The following is a 20,636-nucleotide window of genomic DNA, read 5'->3' on the forward strand; positions in this document are numbered from 1 at the left end:
TGGGCCTCATCCTGGGAATGAGAGCGGTCATGTCTTCCTTCCCAGGGGCCTGGAGTATTGTAGAAGACAATAATCATGAGCTGGATGAAGAGTGAACCCCAGCCTGAGGTCCCCACAGGACCCTGGACAGCATAGCTGGGACAAGAGGCTGAGGCAGCCAGGGTAGGTGAGACCTGTGCATCCTCCAGAGGCTAGGCCTGTTGAATGGGCTATTTGTGTTTTATGAACAGCCCAGGCTTGCAGGAATGTAGCCCAGCCCACAGTGGGTAAGAAAGAGCAGAAGTTGAGAACTCATAATAAAACACCCTTCCCAGGAGGGGAGCCTTCCCATGAATCACAGTGAAAGGTGATAACAACCCTTTTGGCAAATGCGTTTTCTCTCCCCTAAGCCTAACTATGAGCAGAACACAAAGGGCTCTGTGACAGCAGAGCTGCCTGCCAAGTGATGCTGTCAGGGTCCTTGAGTGGCGATTGTTATTCAGCGCTGGCCCTGGCCAGGAGTTTAGAGAATGCTGAAGTTGGGTGAACCACTTTGAGACGTGTGTTGTGAGCAATAGTGTCGCTGGTGTCCTGGTCAGAGCAAAGTAAACAAAACACCTTGCTATGGAGCTCACTACTTGTTTCTTTGTGGGTTTATATGTGTGCAGGTGCATGGGTGCATGGGTGTGTGTGTGTGTGTGTGTGTGTGTGTGTGTGTGTGTGTGTAAGCTAGTTTCTTTCTCCATTTGTTCTTTCCTTCTTTCTTTAGCAACAGGGTATTTCACTAACCTGGAACTGGTCAACCAGTCTAGGCTTGTTGGTCAGCGAGCCCCATGGATCCTGCTGTCTCTGCCTCCCCAGGGCTAGGATTACAGGAACCACCGGCACACCCACCCACCCACCGGATGTTTCTAGTGCTTTCACGTGGGTGCTAGGCCATCTGACTCAGGTCCTTGTGCTGGGTGGCAATCACACTGCCCACATCTGCCCAGCTTCAAGCCAATTCCTATCGTAATCACCTTGCTTTGTTTATTGGCCAGGAAGATGGAAAAACACTGGGCAGAGCAGCACTGTATAGATGGGGGTGTTGAAGCGGGGAGGGGGTGCATTTAATTCTGCTTCCATTGCCCTTCCCAAGCCTGCGCTGTGGCATGGACCCATCTTATGAAGGCTTCTAGCCCCAGGCTGCCTGTGAGTCAGAACATTAGAAGTGAACAAAAGTAGGGCTGGTGACATTTCTCAGTTGGTAGACTGCTTACTCCACACTCACAAAGCCCTGGGTTCCAGCCTCAGCACCCCATATTCTGGATGTGGTTGTGCAGGTCTATGATTCCAGCTCCCAGGAAGAGGAGGTAGGAGGACTTGAACTTCCAAGTCATCCTCAGCTACATAATGAGCCGAGGTCAGCCTGGGTCATATGAGAAAGCAAAAAGAAAGTAAGGGAAGTGTATGATTTGAATTTCAGAGCAGCCAGGGTGAGGTCGCCATGCAGGACGAGGCTGGACCATCTGTGCTGAGCAAAACAAATGTGTGGAAAGGGAATCATGCAGTCTGTAATGAGCATCTATTTCTCCCGACATGCGGGGACCCAGCCTGGGCTTTGTAAGGAAAATGGATTTTGGGTTAAGTATGGACTGTGTTCACTGGGAGGTGGTGTGTGTGCCTGCGAATGTGGGTTTGCCTGTGTGCACATCTGCCACCTTAGGGAGGAAAGAGTTTATTTCGTCTTGTGTTTCCGGGTATCAGTCCATCACTAAAGGAAGTCAGGCAGGAACTCCAACAGGGAAGGAACTGGAGGCAGGAGCTGATACAGAGGCCACAGAGGAGTGCTGCTTATTGGCTTGCTTCTCACGGCTTGCTCAGCCTGCTGAGGTATTCACCCCAGGGTGTGGCACCATCCACAATAGGCTGGGACCTTCTACACAATCACTGTTTAACGCCCAGCAGGCTTGTCTTCCTGCAGCCTGATCTTCTGGAAGGATTTTCTCAGGTGAGGTTCCCTCTTCTCCCGTGACCCCAGCTTGTGTTAAGTTGACATAAAACCATCCAGGACATCTGTGCATCCTTGCTTATTTTGAGACAGGGTTTATCTGTGTAATGGCCCTGGCTGTCCTGGAACTCCTGTAGACCAGGCTAGCTTTGAACTCACAGAGATCTTCTTGCCTCTACCCCCCTAGGGCTGGGAGTAAAGGCGTGTGCCACTGCTGCTACCTCTGCCGCCGCCACTACCTGGCACATCTGTGCATCTATGTGTATGCACAGAGGTATACAGGAAATGACAGGTTGTATCTGGAGTTCTACTGTGCATAGGCTGGTCCCTGGCCAGGTGCTCATGTCAGTGCCTCCACAGGGAGTCTAACACTTACTTTCTAGGTGAGAGAATGGAGACACAGAGAGATAAAGACACTCTTCTGTGGTTATGTAGCAATTCGATCGGCAAAGCCAGGATTTGGGACTTGGTATCTGTCTTCTGTCATGTCACATGCAGCTTCTTCTTCTCCTTCTTCTCCTTCTTCTTCTTCTTCTTCTCCTTCTTCTTCTTCTTCTTCTTCTTCTTCTTCTTCTTCTTCTTCTTCTTCTTCTTCTTCTTCTTCTTCAGATTTATTTATTATGTATACAGTGTTCTGTCTGCATGTACACCTCAGGCCAGAAGAGGGCATCAGATCCCATAATAGATGGTTATGAGCCACCATGTGGTTGCTGGGAATTGAACTCAGGACCTCTGGAAGAGCAGTCAGTGCTCTTAACCTCTGAGCCATCTCTCCAGCCCCACAGGCAGCTTCTTTACCTATCCTGTTTCAACCCAGCGAATGCCCTGAAGATGAGAGATAGTGCTGTGTGGCACAGAGAAGGGGGATATGAAGTAGTGTCACAAGATCTTACCTTCTTGGAGAGGGTCCTGTGTCCTGGGGGTGTGCCTTCCACGCATCTGCCTTTTCATACGTCACACCAATGGCTGGAATCTATTGTGGCTTGGAGATACACAGCCAGCCAAATTACTGAGGCACGGCATGAACACTCAGGTCTGCTGCTTACTGCATGCTAAAACAGCCACACCCAGCATTGAGAACGTGAGTGAGTCTGAGCTGTGTGCACGCATTCCACCCGTCTTACACACACGGAGGGATCGATTTTCTTGGTAGCTGCTTCCATTACTATTCACTGTTGAAAAATTGACACATACAAGAAATATTAAAACAAAACAAAACAAAACAGATTATAAACCCAGCTGCCTATTCTGAGAACCCCTTAAACATTCTATATATCACCCGGAAGCTTCCTAGCATGTGACTCTCCCAAATATGTCTGTGGGGTCACTCATCTCCTAGAGGCATAGTGGTCCCCTCAGGATGTCTGGGTGCTCCTCAGGAACAGCTATAGACCCCATATGCAAAGAGACTCCTGTGTACACATCCTCTGTGGTCCCACTTTGGCCTTCCAGGCACCCTGGGCTGCATCTCCAGCTCCCCTCCCCTGTGAGTGCTCATGTCCTGGTATAGCCTCTCCCTTTCCCGTTCTTAATGTCTTGTCTCTGTCCCCAACAGAAGTTCATTTGAGTCTAGGGCTTGGCTGCTTGCTTAGCAAGTGCTTTGCTCTGGTGTCTTCTGTGCTTTTTAAATTCTGAGATGGGATTTCCATAACTTGCCCAGGTTGGTCATGACCTTGCTATGTAACCCAAGCAGGTCTTGAATTTTCAGTCTTACTGTTTTAGCTTCCTGAGTAGGTGAGACTACAAGGCCTGCACTTCTAGGCTCTGCCAGGGCTGGGGTGGGAGGGTGGGGAGTTGGGGGAGGGAGCTGAGGTGGGATTGGCACCCAGGTGAAGCTTAGTGAAAAGTAGAAACACAGGGCTCTTCCATCAAGAAGCAGGAGAAGAAGTGTTTCCTGTGTTTTTACTCTGGTCTGTTACGGTCATGGCATTTACAGTTCCTGTTTAACGGCATACAAGGTAGACTCTCACAGGAGCGGAGGCCCACTCTGAGACACGGTACAGGTGTCAAGTGGGAAGGCATAGCTCTGACTCCTGCCTTCCCCCAACTTGGCTTTCACATGTAGGAGCTGGGGGTAGAGGCCTGTTTTTGGGAGATAAACAGCTGCATTGTCTTATAGTTTTGTTTGTTTGTTTGTTTGTTTGTTTTTTAGGTTTTATGAGACAGGGTTTCTCTGTGTAGCCCTGGCTGTTCTAGACTCCCTTTGTAGACCAGGCTGACCTTGAACTCCTTGAGATCCGCCTGCCTCTACCCCCCAAGTGCTGGGATTAAAGGCATGTGCCATTGTGCCTGGATCCTGCCTTACAATCTTTATGATCTCAAGCTAGTGGCTGTAGAGCTGTGACCATCAAATTCAGGGTCGTGGGCTTCAGACACGGGGGACCATTGAGGCCCTTTAAGACAAATTTCTGCCCTGGGCCTGAGTCATCCCCCAATCAAAGTATCGCAGAAAAGCAACTTTCCCCAAACTTGTAGGTTTGCTTGGCCACCGTCTTACTGTGCTATTCTGTCCCTTCCCAAGGATGGGTGCATCTAAGTATAAATCTTTCTGGGTAGCCATCTCCTGATGTTTTGCTTGTCATCTGCCACAGGAATGGAGAGAACACGGTTATCACAAAGCTGTTTAAAAGGACCTGCCTCCTGTACACTTTACCCTCGGTAAAAGATGGAGCAGAGCGTGATGCGGAGCAAAGGCAGGAGGGGCTGCCGATGAGAAACACCTGTGCCTGGGGCGCCCCGCCAGGCATTGTTACAGATCTGTGTGTTTTCCTTTCAGTGCGTGCAGACTCAATATAGTGGCAAAATTAAGTACATCGTCAACCAGAGCTACCGAACCCAATTCATAAATGGTGGGATTTGAAAGACGTGGGATAGCCAGGGCAAGACTGGCTCTCGGCCAGCCAGGAGAGTTGTACAATGGAGCAGTGTGCGCACCGGGCTGTGTGTGCACCCAGACCGCAGTCGGGAGGAGTGTTACCACCCTTGGGTGGCCTATACATCCAGTCCAGCGCCCGAGGTAAAGGTTCCACGGGGCCCTGGGAGAGCAGGAGGGTTGCAGGGGCTCCAACCTGCAGACATGAACCCCCAAAGCCAGCTGTCATCAAGCAGGCTGCTAAGGGATGTGTGGTGTGGGAAGCGGGGGGCAGCCAGGACCAGAGGGGGAAGGCGCAGAAATCTGACACAAACGCCAATGTTTTACCTTCTAAATCACCTTGGTCTTCGCAGTTGAAATCTGTGCTGAACTTCCCACCCCAGTGTCTCTTGGGGGTTGGGGGATGGGGGAGCCCAGGCTGCTTCTCACTTTCCAAGGTCACAAGTCATAATTCTTCCTTGTTCTGCAGTCTCTCGCAGGCTGAGTTCTGAATGTACTGCTGAGACCGGTGTGAAAGTCCTCCAGAACACCTCGGGGTGGGGGGGCCCTCTACCTCCTCCTGGGGTTCTACAGTGAAGCACCAGGTCCTGGGTGGGGTTTCTATGTTTTTGATATTAGGGCTTTGCTTTTCCAATGGGGTCTATGAGCTAAGCAAGCTGAGGCACATACTGCCTTAGGTGTGACTCAGGGCCATTCGCAGCCCGACCTTGGAAGTGTACTGTCCAGGGCCACGAGGAGCCCTGCTCTCCAGAGCCATTGGCTATGAGACCCCAATAGAGCTGCTTCCAGATGCCATGATGCCTGGTCACTCCCTGGGGGACCCATGTATGGGGACAAGTGTGCAGGCTGCTTAAGAGTTCTTAGGTGGCTTTGGTCACCTACGGCCCATAGGTCCTACCCCATCTCTCTCTGGCCCCTCCCAGTACCTGCCTTGTAGTCCAGTGGCTGCTACAGGAAGGCTGTGTCTCCAGGGTTGTGTTGCAAATGACCCCCAAGTCCAGTGGCTTGAAACAATGCATATCTATCCTCTTACCGTCTGGGGTCAGCAGTCCACAGTGGATTCTTCTAGAGCTCTGAGGGGAACATGCTTCTCTTAAGTCTTCCAGCTTCCAGTTCTACCTGCAACCCTCAGTTCAGAGCCTCTTGATTCAGGGCCCTTTCATCGCGTGGCTCTGTCTCTGGCTTCCTTATTGAGGGTTGTGGTGCCAGACCCCAAATGGTTAGGTGCTGGCTTCAAAGATGTCCCATACTTATCTGCAGAATGGTGAATGTTCCCTGATGTGGCAGAAGAGCGTCTTAGTCCAATCCTCTGCTGTAACAAAACACTGTAAGTTGCTAGCTCACAAGCGGTAGACATGTATTGCTCACAGACGTGAGGCTGGGCTTCTTGGACCATGTCTGATGAGTCCTCAACTACTTCAAAAATCCTGTCACTGTCTCCTCAAATGTAGGATGGGCAAGAAGCTCTCTGGATTCTCATAGAAAGGCATTAATGCTATTGATGAGATCTCTGCCTCAACAGACTCATCAACTCCCCAAATCCCCTTTTTGCACCCTGTCGCATTGGGGTTAGAAGTTGTAATGGTTGGCTTTAATTGTGAGCTTGGCACAACCTCAGCTCACCTAGGAAAAGCATCTCAATGAGAGATTGTCTACCCTGGACTGGCTTGTAGGTATGTCTGTGGGTTGTTTTAATTAGTGGATGTGGGAAGACCCAGTCCCCTGTGGGTGGCACCATTCCTTACGCAGGAGGTCCTGATTGTGTAAAGTGGGAATTTTGACATCAGATGTATAAAGTGAGGACATGAAAGCTCCAAGGTGTGGTTGAGGAGAAGGTCTTTATTGTAGATATGAAGGAGAGTTTAGCCAGAGGCAAATGGAACAGTCCAGAGCAGAGAGAAAAAGTAGAATACCGAATATTGCCAGTAGAGTGAACTGGGCTATGGGGCAGGGGAGAGAGTGAGAGAGGAAAGAGGAGCACACACACACACACACACACACACACACACACACACACAGAGAGAGAGAGAGAGAGAGAGAGAGAGAGAGAGAGAGAGTTAGAGAGAGACAGAGAGAAATGGCAGGGTTATATAGGAACGAGAGCTGGGAGAAAAGAAGTTCATGAACTGGGGAAGTTTACCCTGCTAGCAGCATGGACTGTAACAGGTTATTTGTGATGCTGAGACAGCCTGGAGGCCAACATGTGCATTGTTTGATATGCTAATAGGCACCACAGTTAGCTATTTGTCTCAGGTTGGACCTGACACTGAAGTGGGTAAGATTGGAAGTATGTGAAATCACCGCCATTCTCTGCTCTTGACTTGATGTGTCTACCTGGTCCAAGCTCCTGCTTGATGGACTGTAAGCCAAATTAACCCTTCTCTCCCAAAGTTGATTTTGGCCAAGATATTTTATCACGATGATGGAAATGAACTAGAAGTGAACATATGACTCAGGAGGGAGCAGGCACACATGGCACCACGATGGAGTCATTACAGGTCTGGAGATGGGAATTATCCTGAATGAAGGGTCTTCTAGAAGATGCAAAAGAGAAGAAAGGACCCAGCTCTGGATCCCTTGATATTAGCTCAGGGAGACCAACGTTGGATTTCTAAGCTCTAAGTGGGAATGTGATAAACCCATGGTTTTTTTGTTTTGTTTTGTTTTTTTGATTTATGGTGGATTCTTAGAGCAGCGTTGAGCAAACACATAGTGTCCTAGGTATTTCCACCAAAGAAGAAGTTATGAGACAAACTGGCTGAGGGGTCAGGGACAAGAGGACTTGGTTTATCACTGCTTGGACTCACTGTGTGAACTGCTGTTTCTGCTGTGTGGGGCCGGGGACAGTGTGTGAGGATGGTCTGGAGATTGTCTGAAGGAGACTACTCGCGCAGGACTTGTACATCTTCTTTTCTGAGCATCTAATGGCAGTTGCTGGGAAGTCTCAATCTTTGTGCTGATATAAAGTGTTTTTTTTTTTAAAAAAGAGATTTATTTATTTATTATGTATACTCTGTGCTCTGGCTGCATGTACACCTGCAGGCCAGAAGAGGGCATCAGATCACATTATAGATGGTTGTGAGCCATCATGTGGTTGCTGGGAATTGAACTCAGGACTTCTGGAAGAGCAGTCAGTGCTCTTAACCTCTAAGCCATCTCTCCAGCCCCCTGATATAAAGTTTTAATGCACTTCTCTGAAAACAATTTTTCTTTTAATCAGTGTTACATGCTGAGTATTTAAATATCCAAGCAGGCAAACAATAGGATTTCCACACTTCTGTCTTTTAACCAGTCATCTTCTGGTGCTTGCCTTGGCATCTCTGAGTAGCGTGTTTCCTGGTTCCTGGCTCTTTACTTTGAGCATTGATGTGATTGAGATGGAACTTGTGTTCCAAAGGGTCATGTGATGGGAACTTGGTGCCCTGTGTGTTCATGTAAGGCAATGGTGAGACCTTTAAGAAGTGGGGCTGGGCCTGGGGAGATGGCTCAGTGAGGACCAGAGTGTCTTAGTTAGGGTTTCTATTGCTGTGAAGAGACACAGTGACTACAGCAGCTCTTATAAAGGGAAACATGTAGTTGGGGCTGGCTCACAGTGCAGAGGTTTAGTCCATTATCATCATGGTGGGAAGCATGGCGGCATGCAGGCAGACATGGTGCTGAGAGTTCTACATCCGAATCCTCAGGCAGCAGGAAGTGACTGTGAGCCACTGCCTGGCTTGAGCATCTGGGACCTCAAAGCCCACCCCCAGTGACACACTTCCTCCAACAAAGCCACACCCACTCTAGGAAGGCCACACCTCCTAATAGTGCCACTCCCTGTGAGCCCATGGGGACCATCTTCTTTCAAATAACTACCCAGAGTAAATGCTGCGTGGGCATGCGGGGTGGCCCATCTGTAATCCCAGTGCTTGGGAGGAGTCAGGGCTCCCTGGAGCGAGCTGGGTAACTCGACAGGCGACATCTCTGGGCTGAGAGACTTTGCCTCAGTGACTATGGTAGAGAACGGTAGGTAGAGGAAGCTCCCACTCTCAACGTTGGACCTCCACGTGCAAGTGTGTACACAAGTACACCTACATGTGGCCCTGTGTGTACATGTATGCACACATGCACACACTCACCACAAACACATAAAGAAAAAATGGGGCTCAACGCAAATTAGGCTACAGAGGTGCTGCTGTGGTAAAGGGTAAATGGAGCTCTTGTGACACCTGATCTGACACGGAAGGAAGACTGGCTCCCCCTTGTCTCTGGCTTCCTGTCTCACCAGGTGGCTTCTTTCGCATCTGTTCCCACTATTCTGTGGCCCTCTGCAAGCTGTGTGTTCACTCATCCTCTTTTCTTCACAAAGAGTTCAGCTTCAGGTATTTCATTGTCATTGCAACAAACTTAGGCTAAGACAACCATCATCTGCTGACCTTTCACTATAGGAGGCTTCAATGCCCTTTGAACCCTAACTTCCCTCTCTTCTTCTTCATCCTCCTACCCCTCTCCCTCCACATCCCCCCCCTCTCTTTACTGAAGTGGGCATAATTATTAAAAATAAAATATAATTTAAAAAAAACTCTCCAAATTAAGAGATTTCGTGAACAGGATGGGAGACCGGTTCTGAAACAGAGCGGGAGATTCTCATGCGTGCTCTTGGTGCCCTTGTCCCCACAGCTGTGTCGTACTGCTGGAGGCTGCAAAGGCTGAACTTTCCCATACAGCTCATGTGATCCTGTCTCATTTATTGCAGTGGGTATTAACACCCAATGCGTATTAAGGACTTCGCTTGAGAGCCTGCCGGATGGGAACGGATGCTTTGGCATTTAGGAGGAGTCAATATTAAAGTCCAGACCGTGTAGCGTGTGGCGGGGGAAGGAAACATTCCTTAGATTCCTGGGGATGCTAGACAGCACTTGGGTCTAGGATTCCAGGATTCCCACCCAAGGCCTCTCACCTCCTGCACTCCCAGCCTCGAGGTGACAGTTGTATTTGCCAGCCCACAGCATGAAGGTGGATCATGACTGGGGTTTTCTGCCCCTTGTTTGTGGGGTAGCACAGGTGGAGCTGCACTCAGCTGTCGCAGGACCTTCACAGGACAGCCCCACCCCCAGGAAGGGGTGTGTTCAGGCTCCAGAGCTTCGAAGTCATGTTTAGAGGGCACAGCACAAGAAGAAGCCTAACCCAGACCTGGCCAGGAGGGGTTGGCCTACAGGAGTCACCTGATGGCTGTCAGAACAGCTCCACAGTGTGCTAAATGGACCCCAAACCCAATGACAAGAGCCAATGAAACACACAGAAAGGGACGTTTAGACACACAGAGTGGGTGATGCCCAGATGGCCAGACACTGGACATAGGTAGTCACAGGTCCAGGAAGCCAGCAGGCTACCAGCTTCTGGAAGGGCTGTGAGAATCCATTGGAACCTCTAGGGAGTATGTTTTGCCTGGCTCTGCATTTCTGGGTTCCAGAACTCGGGAGAGAAACTTCCTGTTGTTTCAGATTGCTACATTCATGGTGATTCGTCTCCGCGGGAACCATATCCCAGGCAGAGAGGCTCTGAGGTGCCTCTAGTGTTGGACCAGGTGGTATATATGTATGTTTGTATATATGTGTGTCTCTGTGTGGGCAAGGGCTATGGACTTGTGGGGTGTCTAGGCAATTTGTGGAGAGGCCAGTGCCTCGTTGGTGGCCTTAGTTCCAGCTGCAGTTGGATATCCAGGGGCAGGTGACAGACCACGTATGATGGACCACAGTCACCAGAACTCACCGCCATGGCTTCTTGGGTTGGGGAGGCTTTCTGCTCCACTCACTCGTGAACATCTAGGACCATCAGCCACACTGCTCACTTGTGGATCCCTGGAAGTCACTTAGGCTCCCACTAAGCCTCTTCGTCATCCTAAGCCAGCAGGGAGTACACTGTGTGCCCCATTTCATAACCGTGCAGGCTTGAGAGGGTGTCCTGTTTGGTGTTTGAGATGCTGGGTTCTGAATATAGTAAGTATGGAGAAATGGAGGCCAATGTACGTTGCTTGTGTGGTATTTCCTGATGTGGGGATCCCCTATTCACACTCTGTGGGGGACCCCAGTGTCTGAGTTGGGATGAATGGAGGCACATGGTCCAGTGCAAGGCAGCTCAAGTCCCCAGGCAGTGCAGGGAAGGTGGAGGGTCACCTCTGCTCAGGCATCCCAAGGGAAGACACGGCTATCACTCCTCTCTCATTATTGGTCCCTGTTTCCACAGCCCAAGAAACCCCACAGGCAGCCCAGTGTGAGTGGAGGCGGGCACGGAGGTGACATGTCCACATTTCTCTGGTAACAGATATTGCCTGTCATCGTCTCTTCATGTGCTTATTAGCCACCTGTTTGTCATTCTTAGAAAACATCTATTCATCATCTTGGTTATTTTTTTTTCCCAGTGGAGCTGAGGTTTGGATTCCCATGGGAAACAAACATCACCCTGAGCTACATTGCTAGCCTTTGTGACTCTTTAAGTTGGCTAGTTGTCATTTTATAATTATGTTGTAGAAGTGCTACAGTAACACTTCTTGAGAAGCCAGGGTGGGGGGGGTTGGGAGGTGGGGGGGGGGAGGACACCAGGAGAACATGGCCCAATGAATCAACTAAGCAGGGCTCCCACAGGCTCACAGAGACTGATGCAGCAAGCATGGAGCCTGCACAGGTCTGCACCAGGTCCTCTGTGTATATGTTATGGCGGCTCTTAGCACTGCTGCACCTGGCGAGAAGAATCTTTTTCAGTAAAAAAGAAGTGTTTTTGTTTGTTTATTTTATATTTTCTGGATGTAAATCTGCTATAGTTTGAATCTTAGATATCGTGTGCTTGCCTTTCTTTCTTTCTTTCTTTTTTTTTAAACTTAATTCTGAACAAATGATTATACAGGAAACTGTTTTCTTAGTTTTTTTTTCTTCCAGAGGTTTCTTTAGGGTTTCCTATTTACAAGATTACATGGTCTGTGAAGGAAGGAAATCCCCCTTACAGTTTTGACATTTTTTTTTCTTGCCCAATTGCCCTGGCTGGAAGCCCCAGTGTGATTCTCCATAGAGAGGTGTGTCAAAAGCAAACAGCTTTGCCTTCCAAGGCTGAGGGAGGCTGAGGGACAGAGATAAACCAACGCATCCATTCTCTTGCCATCCGACAGGAGTAGCCTGAAAGTTTTGGTGAATGCCCCTTTCAGGGAAAAGTTCTCTTCCATTCCTAGTCTCATAAGGGGTTTCTTTTTTATCCCCACCACGAAAATGTGTTGAATTGTGTCAAAACCTTTTTCTGTATCATACATTTTTCTTTTGTGTACTATTGATAAGGCACAGCATGTCATCAGCTTTCAAGTGTGGAAACAACCTGGTATCCTTGGAATGAATCCCCCTGGGTTATGGTGCATGCCCAGTTATTTCTAAGTGTGGCAGGCACAGCTTGCAGTGCTTTATTGATGATCTGTACTTCACGTTAGGACATATAAGTTGAGTTTTTCTTTTCTTGGGATTTACTTTGGAGCACTGACCTCCTAGTCTGAGTTGAGAAGTGTTCACTCTTTGTACTTGATGATAAATTAGTTCTTTAGGTGCTTGGTGGAAATCCAGCAGTGTGGTCCTCTTAGCTCTGGGCTTTTCTCTGTGGGCAGTTTTTGGTGACTGGCTCAACTTCTTGTTTTCTTGGTTGTTTTAGTGGTTTGTGACTTTCTAGTGATTTATACACCCCACCAGAGTTACAGGCTTTGTTGCTGAGGGCTTGCCCATGGCTTTCCGCTCTAATATTTGGTGTTTCTTCAGCCTCAGTGCTACTTACTGCCTCCTATTTCACTATGACACTAGTAACAGTCAGTTCTCTTTTCTCACTCGGCCCAGCTAAAGGGTTGTTTGCTTTGTTGCTCTTCTCAAGGAGCCAGCTTTCTGCTTCACTCATTTGCTCTGTTTTATTTTATTAAAAAAATTTCCTATACTTTATTTAACTAATGTCTTCTCTTATCATTATTCCCTCTTTTCAGCTTGGGTAAACATTTAGTTTTCTTTTATTTTTCTACTGTCTTTTTTGTTTGGTTTGGTTTGTTTTTTTCAAGACAGGGTTTCTCTGTGTAGCCTTGGCCATCTTGTAGACCAGGCTGGCCTTGAACTCATAGTGATCCACCTGCCTCTGCCTCCTGAGTGCTGGGATTACAGGCATGCACCACCTGGTATTGAGCGTTTTTGTTTCATCCATTCCACAGTGTGTTCTAATCTCCACCCCTCTAGCCCATGGATTGTTCAGGAGTGTAAAGTTATTGTCAAAGATTAGTTTTCTTCAGAGAACCAGCAAGAAGTTATTCTTTTCTGGTTTCTGGGTGATTTCTTTCTTTCTTTCTTTCCTTTTTATTTATTTATTTTTAAAGAATAAGTGTCTGGTTAAAAAAAAAAAAAGAGGGCTACAACTCTGACATTCTTCTTGCCATGAGCTGGGGTCCACAGGTCTTTCCCTCGAGCCTGGAAGGCCCTGTTTAGTGGATGGAAAGTGGGCACCCTGTGCCACACAACTTTTAAAGTCAGATTTGAAGAGACTTCACTGCTTTTCTTTGCTACCTTGAAATGTTCACTCATGAAGTATGAGGATGGGGACCCACCATGGACCAAGCCCATCCGCACAGGAGGACACCTGTGCCAGCCACACAGAGAAGCCCCTTGTCTTCAGTTCTTCTCTACTGCTGTCATAAGACACCATGGTGACCTAAGAAAGGAAGCATTTAATCTGCCTTATGGTTTTGGAGGTTTAGCGTCTGTATTGATGGATTGATGGGACAGCTGAAAGATCACACCTTGATCCACAGCCGTGAGAGAGGGGTGGGGAATTTGGAATCACACAAGCCTTTTGAAACCTCAGGTCACTCCTCCGGTGACACACCTCCTCCAACAAGACAACACCTCCTAATCCTTCTCAAACAGTTCCACCAACTGGGCACCGTGAATTAATATATGGAGGCTGTTTGCATCTAAACCATCATACACTTAATAAGAAAGAAGTGCTGGACAGCCCCCGGCTCTTCTAGTCATCCCAAGCCAAGTATCAGACACAGACAATCAAATACATCCTGGTAATTATGGCCTTGGAAGACGCTACGGCAAGGCCCATACCTAAGTCTGTGGTCGAGCTGTTGATGCCATCTGCTACTATCCAAACCCAGAGAGGATTTAGACAGTGGGGGAAGAGGCAAGACATCCTCATGATACCTGCCTCACTGCCCCCCCCCTGCCGCCCACTGACAGAAGAGTAAGCCCGATAAAAATGACTTCATGCCTCTAAGTTTTAAAGTGTGTCCTAGTTAGGGTTTCTATCGCTGTGATGAAACACCATGAAAAAGCAACTTGGAGAGGAAAGGGTTTATTTGGCCTACACTTACATATCACTGTTTATCATTGAAGGAAGTCAGGACTGGAGCTTAAACAGGACAGGAACCTGGAGGCAGGAGCTGATGCAGAGCCCATGGAGGGATGCTGCTTACTGGCCTGCTCCCCATGGCTTGCTCAGCCTGCTTTCTTATAGAACTCAAGACCACCAGCCCAGGGATGGCACCACTCACACTGGGCCGGCCCTTCCCTCATTAGTCACTAAGAAAATGCCTTACAGCTGGGTCTTATGGAGGCATCTCTCAGTTGAGGCTCTCCCCTTTCAGATGACTCTAGCCTGTGTCATGCTGACGTATAACTAGCCAGCCCAGGGCGGTTGATTTCTTCATTTTATCCATCTTGTTTTGTGGGTTTCTCATTTCCCTGAGTCTGTGAGAACAGGCATTCCTGTCCTGTATGCCTGGCCTTCTGCCTGTGGCCCTCAGCCTGGTCTCAGGCCTCTGCCCAGTGACTCCTCATGCTCTGCATGCCCTCCTCAGCATACCACGAGGCGGTAGTTTTTCACGATTCCAGTGACTTGGCACTGCTGTCCTTTTTGTTTTTGGAGTGTCCCGTGGGCTGTGAGCTTTGTAAGGGCATCTTTGAAGGTGCTCACTGCACTGCTTTTCTTTCATCTTTTTTTTTTAACCAATGAGGATGGGGTGAGACTCTCCTCCTGTTCTGGCCCAGGCTGAGCTGGTTGCTAGGAAAGCTCTCTGACCCATTCCGAGGTCTGTCTGTCCCGATGACGTAATCTATCTAGTCCTCTCCCCTTGGAGCTCCTGGTACTCACATGTCAATCACTGCAGGAGTGGAAGATTCATCAAGAAAGAATTCTTGCCCCTGTCAGGGCTTCAGGGAGGCCTGGTGTGAGTCAAGGCCATTTCCTCAGAATCCTGCAGGGTTGCAGTGGCTTTCAGGAAACTGAAGGTCATCTGAAACTTGGAGCATTTAAATAGAAACTTGAACATGTCCTTGACGGGATAATGGTTGGCTCCTTAAAAAAAAAAAAAAAAAAAAAAAAAAAAGAACCAAGTCTTCATGGGCTACCAGGAATCATGCAGGGTCATCTGAGTCCCAGTGAGGGAGGAGGAGGGAAGCTTGTTTTAATTAGGCACGAACTTTCTGTCAGACTCATCTCTGTGTGTGATCTCACTGCAGTATTTCTGCAAGCACTTGATGCTAAAGTACACACACACACACACACACACACACACACACACACACACACACACATCCCACATATGCAGGCACACACACATCCACATGCACGCACATACATCAGTGTATTTATTTATACAAACCAGCACACATTCCTAGCCTCTCCATGTGTGGGGCAGATTACGGATACCCCTTTCTCCCAGGGTTGGCTTCTTTATTTTATTTTACTTTATTTTCACATGGAGGAATCTGTCCCTGAGTTGCTATATTACCTTTTTTTTGTCTTCACCAAACCTCTTTGTTCTTCCGTCAGTGGCATTGGGACAAGGACCATGGGGCTTTTTCCTTCCAGAGGCCTGGGGGGAAGCCAGGCACCTTCTGTGAGGCCCCACTGTCTTGGATGGGTCAGGTCCTGTTCTCTCTCTCCCTAGGAGCCTGCTGGTCATAAGGCCCAGGCCACCAAACTAGAAACACTGGGGGTTGTCCCAGGGGACTTGTTCAGTGTTCAGCTCTGGGCCTCTGGTGAGGCCCTGAAATAGAGCCTCTCCCTAGTGGTGTTCACACATGAGTGTACATGTGTGTGCCCTTTCCACTAACCATACACAACTAGAGGGACCTTTGCAGGAAGAAGTCAAGGTCCTGGGTCAGTCTGAAAAGTGCCAAGACTTGGTGGCATAGCCTGGCGGGGAGGCCATCTCTCTGGTTCCTGCAGCTTTCCTTTCCCACTTAGCAATGCGGCCTGGATGGGTGTCAGCTCTCACTACATACAGAGCACCCTCCTGTTCCTGCACCCCGGATGGGGCCTCTCTCAGCTCGGGCCCCCCTTTCCTCTTTTTCTCTCTGCTTTCTGCCCTTTCCAGACCTGGCTTGGCACCAGGGGTGACTGTGTCACTCGTCATAGGGATGTGGGAAGGGATCCACCCACATTAGAGCCTTTTGGTCCAAGCCCCACTCCTCAAAGCAGCTCCATGCGGTCCCAGTTCCCTGACCCTCACAGGATCCCATAGCCAGTACTGCCCTCCGGGTGGACTTGCCCCTCTGAGCCTGTCTGTTGCAGAGGGCATAGGAAGAAAGCTCACTTTTAAAAACTTATTTCTTATTTATATGGTATTTTGCTTGCATGTGCACCTGCCTGCCACAGGAAAGCATTGGATCTCATTATAGATGGTCATGAGCCACCATGTGGTTACTGGGAATTGAACTTGGGACCTTTGGAAGAGCCAACGGTGCTCTTAACCTCTGAGCCATCTCTCCAGCCCTGAGAAAGGTCACTTTTAAGGTCTTTCTTGGGGTTAGGCTTGGCACCAGGCAGGCCTTATATTTCTTTTATTACTACTTGGGGGAACTGAGGCTCAGAAGTCTAAATGGTATGCCCGTGTTGATGCAACTCTAAGTGACCGACTGGGGCCCAGTACCCTAACTCCTCCTCTTCCATCTTTGTGGGTCTTTGTACCCAACTGATAGTAGCCACTGGCCACTGAGGATTGGGAGAAGGAGGCTGGGCTGCCTGCAGTCTTCTCTCTTCTGTGAGTCCCACAGGGAGGGGGAGGAAGGAGCTCTGTCAGGCCCCTGAGTGGTCCCCATCTGCACGATCTCATTGGATCAGGTAAGTCTGTGACCTCCTCAGAAACCATTGCTGTTGGATGGAAGGACATGAGTTTAATTGTTGTTACCAGAAACAGCAGCAGCAGCAGCGACACAACAACAACAACAACAACAACAACAACAACAACAACAACGTATCTAAGTAGCCTCATAACAACCACTTGGGGTGGTGATGTTACAGGAAAGGGAGCTGAGAAGTGGGGCGGGGCGGAACTAGAAAGGGTTGGCAAGAAGCTGGTTTTCTTTTTTAATTCAGGAGAGATGCCAGCATGCTTTCCCACTGAGGAGAGTGACTGGTAGTGGGTGGAAGACTGAAGACTCAGAGCTGTTTGGACAATGGTTCTGGACTGCTTCCCCGAGGCCGCTGGCATGGAGGGAAGTGTCCTTGGGTCGGGCAGGCCCAGATGCTGTTCTTTTCAATACAGGGAAGGCTGGGAGCACAGGTGTAGAGGGGGAGTCTTTCCGTGTGGCTTCTGGAAGCTGTGGGTGTGGGGAGCAGGCACTTTAGCTAGAATGTTTGGAAAGGGGAGGGAGGACTGGGGAGAAAGAGAGAAGGACATTTAGTGACACTGAGCATGTTATGGACAGACCACAGGAGAAGGCTGGTCACGTGAGATGGGCCTCAGAGTTTGGGAAATGTATGTGTATCAATTGTTTATAAGGATAGAAGAGAGACAGGAAGAAAGAAAATGCTGGGGCTCCTTATCCAGACCTAGTGATGTTTACCACTAAGTTTTTTTTCCTTTGAGAAGCTCAGTTCTTTCTTTCTTTTTTTAAAAATAAATATTTTGGTATGGACTAATGATTTAGTGATCACTGAAGAGTATTTAAACATGAAACAGCAGAAGAAATTATTTAATTGAGGATTAAAAAAATACTCGTGGCTGGGTACCAGTTGTCCTCAGGTATTTGAAGAAGGTGAAGGGACAGCATGCTTGTGGGGGTTTGTGTGTTCTTGGTCACACAAAGATCACTTGGCAAGATGGGATGCAGGCAGGCTGTTAGGGGCCGGGCAGGGTGCTCCGTGGCGGGTTTGATGTGACGGTGGTGCTGTTGTTAGTTTCACACCACTGTGGTAAAGTACCGAGACAGCTCACTTTCAGGGAGGAAAGACAAGCTGACGGTAGAAGGAACTCTTCCTCAGGAAGCCAAGAGGAGGGAAGAGTGGGTACCGAGCCCAATATCCCTTTTAGAGATAACCCAGGCCATCACCTCCACAGTGGCCTACCTTCTTCCCACAAGGCCACACATCATCTCCCAGGAGCACTACGGGATGGGAGCCAAACCTGGACTCAGCACATGGACAGTCTGGGGGGTCATAGCAGTGGTGACATTAGTGGAAATAATGGATGGTGATGATGGCAGAGACATTCATAATAGCAATGGACATGCTGATGCTCATAGGGGGGTTATGAAGGTGACTATGAGCTTTTCTTTCTTTCTTTCTTTCTTTCTTTCTTTCTTTCTTTCTTTCTTTCTTTCTTTCTTTCTTTCTTTCTTCCTTGAGACAGGGTTTCTCTTTGTACCCCTAGCTGTCCTGGAACTCGATCGATAGTCCCAGCTGGCCTTGAGCCTACAGATTTGCCTTCCCAGTGCTTCACAACTGGCTTGGTAGCTATGGACTTTAACATCCTTATAGTCATGTTCTCTTGACAAGGCACAAACATTAACTTTTTAAGAAGACATTTCTATTGTATTTATATATGTGTACGTAAGGGGCATACACATCCCATGGTTGCGCATGTAGAGGGCAGAGAATAACTGTAGGAGTTGGTTCCTTCTACCCTGTGGGACCTCAAGTTATCAGGCTTGGTGGCAAGTGCTGAGCCACTTTTATGCCCACATTCATCTCTATATTCAGCTCCTATCTGCCCTGACTTTCTGGAAAGTGCTCAACTGTTACCATGCACTGCACTGCAGTGAGTAAGGTTAAGAACGATGTGCTGTCTGTTGGAACTTGACACGAACCTCCCAAGCCTAGGACTCCATCTCCTTGACCTGGAGAGTTAGCATCTTCTGTAGCCCAAAGGCGCCTAAAAAAGCATGGCTGTAGACCCCAGCACATAGGCTCAGGACCGGAACCATGTGGGGCGAGGAACAGGTTTACAGCACAGAGGTCAGAAAGTGTTTTTGCAGGGATCCGTGCGCCTTGTGTGTCCTCTCCTCCCATAGTGTTTTCCTAGGACCCTCTTCTGGCTTTTGTGCCTCTTTCTACTTCTTCCCCAGTTCTGAGATACGGATGCTTCCCGGGAGCCTTGGTTCCGAGACTCTACCATTCCACAGGTGCTGTGGCTTTAAGCCCCAGGTCCTCTGCAGCTGTCAGGCTGTCTTCCTTACCCTCTGCCCTCTGCTTTAGCACCTGGCAATCAGTGGAGTTGGTTTCTTAACCCTTCGCACTGTCCCTCTGGCCTGCTCTGGACCCTGCAGGATTTCTGGTGTCTCCGGCTGTATCTGATGTCTCCCTCTGGGTCTCCATTACTCTTGGATGCATTTTCACCTCTCCCTTTGGAGTTTACAATCGGACTCAGCACTGGCTTTCCCATTCCTTTATGGAGGAACGCCTTCCTGCTAGCTCAGGATGGACACCAGTCGGCAAGGTGACCTATTTCTCTCTTAGCTGCCATGGCCCAGCTTGCCCTTCCCTTTGTTTCTTAGGTGGGTGGGACACTCCTCTTTGCCTCTCCCTCAGGGTCTCTGTCACAGCCTGTAACAACACTAGTTATAGTGGAGGGGAGCGGGGATGTCCCCTCCTTCTGGCACAGAGCATATACTCAGGGTACTTGCTGGATATAAATAACAGAGCTAGCATGTCCACCGTTCAGTAAGCGTGTCTTGTGAGCCTCTGCACCCAGCCAAGTATATAAACCCAAACCCTGCAAGCAAATGGCACGAGGGCAGTGAGCTGACGCACTGCTGGGGATTTGGCACCTTGGGCTTGAATGAGTGAAGTGTGGCCAACGGCCTGCAGCTCCAGCTGCTAGGGGCACGCAGGCTGCCCTGCTGCTGCGCTGACATGTTGCGGACACCAGAGGGCTTGGCAAGAGCCAAGTCTCAGCCTGTTGGCGGGCAGCCACCGTAGAGAGGAGCGAGCAGCTCTCTCTCTCTCTCTCTCTCTCTCTCTCTCTCTCTCTCTCTCTCTCTCTCTCTCTCTCTCTTCTCTCTGTGTGTGAGCTGAGGTCTGTGGGGACAGGAGAGGGAGCTGCTGAGCAGCTCTCGGGGTGCCTGCTTTCTCTCATCAAAGGTTCAGCTGCGCAGCGAGGGCACGGGGAGTAAGATGAAGGCCGGCTGGGTGAAGCCAGCATCAACTGTTAAGCAACAGCCCTAGATCTCTTTGTTTCTCTGCTCCTTCCAAAGTGGCAAAAGATCAAGGCCCCCGAGCTTGAAATAACAAAAGGGGAAATAGCTTACAGACTGTGCATCTGGAAGCCAGAAGGACTGTGAGAGCTGTGCACGGAGGCATGGGGGAGGGGCGGGCTCTGGACCTGATTCATAAACTTCTCTGTGCTCCCATGGCCTGGCAGGAGGGGCACGGTTGCAACACCTTGCTCTTGGGCTTTGGGACCCCAGTGCTGGCTGGGTCTGTCTGCAGGTTCTGGCCTGTGGCTGCCAACCTCCTCAGGTCCTGAATGCTTGATTTGGGTCACATCCTCCGGCTGAGGTTAATGACGATCTACTG

Source organism: Acomys minous, assembly GCF_964271855.1.
Source record: "Acomys minous genome assembly, chromosome: 4".
NCBI lineage: Eukaryota > Metazoa > Chordata > Mammalia > Rodentia > Muridae > Acomys > Acomys minous.